The sequence below is a fragment of the Cibotium barometz genome, chromosome 50 (assembly GCF_041138505.1).
Source record: "Cibotium barometz isolate CiBa-2024 chromosome 50, ASM4113850v1, whole genome shotgun sequence".
NCBI lineage: Eukaryota > Viridiplantae > Streptophyta > Polypodiopsida > Cyatheales > Cibotiaceae > Cibotium > Cibotium barometz.
The window spans coordinates 21,031,781-21,034,749 of NC_141095.1; positions in this window are offsets into that span (position 1 = coordinate 21,031,781).

Here is a 2,969-nt window from a genome sequence, read left to right on the forward strand (position 1 = left end):
ATTATATATATATATATATATATATATATATATATATATTATAAATAGTATAATGTGTATATAACTATATGATATATACATATATATATATATATGTATATATATATATATATATATATGTACATACATACATACATATACATAACTATATGATATATATATATATATATATATATATATATATATATATATATATATGTATGTATGTATATGTATGTATGTATGTGTATATGTATGTATATATGTACATACATACATACATACACATGTATGTATGTACATATATATATATATATATATGTACATACATACATGTGTATGTATGTATGTATGTACATATATACATACATATACACATACATACATACATATACATATATATATATATATATATATATATATATATATATATATATACATACATACATACATACATACATACATACATACATATATATATATATATATATGTCACAAGACCGGCGCGAAAACGGTCCCACGACGCTTTTGCCGCACGCGGCCTTCCAGAGTCCATGCTTCATGAAACGGCTCCATCGGCTCGTCGAGCGCGTCTCGCGCGTTTTCCTCTGCGGGTCTCACCGATCACTTGCGTTCATGCCCGGCTCGGCTCCCTCGGCCTCGTCTCGGGTCTTGCCTTCCATCCAGGATCCGTCGGCCCGACCACGTCTCGGCCCGTCGCGGCACGGCATGGCTCGCTGGTCCGCCGGCCGGCCGTTTTTCCACCGTTTTCGGTCCCATCACCGTTTTCGGTCCGATCATCTTCAAGGCAGGGAGGGCAAACCCCCGGGGCACTCGGCACCCACGGAACCTCGCCGGCACCCGGGAAGGCATAACGTTTTTCATCACCATTTTTGGTCCGATCATCGTTAAGACGGGGAGGGCAACCCCCGGGGCACTCGGCACCCACGGAACCTCGCCGGCACCCGGGAAGGCATAATGTAAAAAAACGTTATGCCTTCCCGGGTGCCGGCGAGGTTCCGTGGGTGCCGAGTGCCCCGGGGGTTGCCCTCCCCGTCTTAACGATGATTGGACCGAAAATGGTGATGAAAAACATTATGCCTTCCCGGGTGCCGGCGAGGTTCCGTGGGTGCCGAGTGCCCCGGGGGTTGCCCTCCCCGCCTTGACGATGATGGGACCGAAAACGGTGGAAAAATGGCTGGTTGGCGGACCGGCGAGCCGTGCCGTGCCGTGCCGTGCCGCGACGGGCCGAGACGTGGCCGGGCCGGCGGATCTTGGATGGAAGGCAAGACCCGAGACGAGGCCGAGGGAGGCGAGCCGGGCATGAACGCAAGTGATCGGTGAGACCCGCAAGGAAAACGCACGAGACGCGCTCGACGGGCCGATGGAGCCGTTTCATGAAGCATGGACTGTGGAAGGCCGCGTGCGGCAAAGGCGTCGCGGGACCGTTTCCGCCGATCTCGTGACACTTGGTATCATATATATATATTATGTATGTATGTATGTATGTATGTATGTATGTATGTATGTATGTATATATATATATATATATATATATATATATATATATATATATATATATATATATATATATATGTATGTATGTATATATATGTATATGTATGTATATGTATATGTATATGTATATGTATATGTATGTATGTATGTACATATACATATACATACATATATGTATGTATGTATGTATGTATGTATGTATGTATGTATATATATATGTATATATGTATATGTATATGCACTTCTTCTAAGGGTGCATGGGATGTACTTGCTTCTTTGTATTGCCTGCTGAAAACCATCAAAAATTATGTTATTTGCAGAAGACAGAGGTAGAAAAATAGCAGCTCTAAGATGAGATTATGTTATTTGCAATGGATACACCAAGGTCCAAGTGTGTAGTCATAGATTAATAATTTTACAATGTAAGTTCATTTAATTATAGGTCACCTCAATAATCAAGAGTACTGATCCTATGGTATCTCTTCATCAAAGGTTATCTTATTATACTCATACAATGTTATTTCAAAATTTGATTGTAAGCAATTTTACAAGGCTCTAGATGGATCGAGTTCAAATATGGGCATTGTAGTGCAGTTGGTAGAGTGTTTGATTGCCTGAGTTCGAATCTCCCTCTCTACACCCATGTGTTGCTTAATTGCTCAGCAATGATGTAAATAAAGGTCAGGCATGTGTTGCCTAAGTGCTCATCAAGGATGTAAATATGGGGGTAGGGGCAAGACCCACTTAGGTGTGTGAGTAATTTAAAAAGGGGTGTGAGTAATTTTAAAAATTTACGATGAGTTCTTTGATCAAGATTTTTTTGAAGTCAACGTTAATACAAGTAGTCTAATCGTGAACCTTAAATATACCCTTGTCTCTATAGACCCACTGGCTGTTGACGGGTGGTATGAAAAAACACTCAAGCACACAACACAAAGATCCAAAAAAAAAAAAAAAAACCCGTCTCTATAGACAAAGAAAAAGAAAATTTATGTTTAATTCTAATCGTGAACCTTAGGTACATCAATATTGCCGTTGGCTCAATAAAAGATGAAGATTAATGCTGTACTTGGGTACTACCAAACGAGCCTCGAGGATGTTTTTATAAATTTTTTGAAATTTTTGTGAGGATTTCTAAGGCATTAAATAACTAGTGTTTTTATTGTGCACAGCTTTTGGACGGCACATCGTTGTCCGTTTTTTTATGTGCGAGGAAAGGAGAAAGCTACGCGTGGACCCTTCTGTTTGGTCTTGGCCGACTCGTGAAAGTGTTCGATTACCGTCTATACGCGGTAATACGCCTATTAATTAATTAATTTAATAAAGAACAGATCCTATCGGTTGTCCAAGTAGTCACACCTAATGATGGATTTTTTCCTGTCTTTTCTAAGGGTTTGTTTCCACGTTCAAGTTGTTGGGGTGGGGTGGGGTGGGGCGGGGGTGAATCTACCCAGCTCACCCCTCCTAAGGGG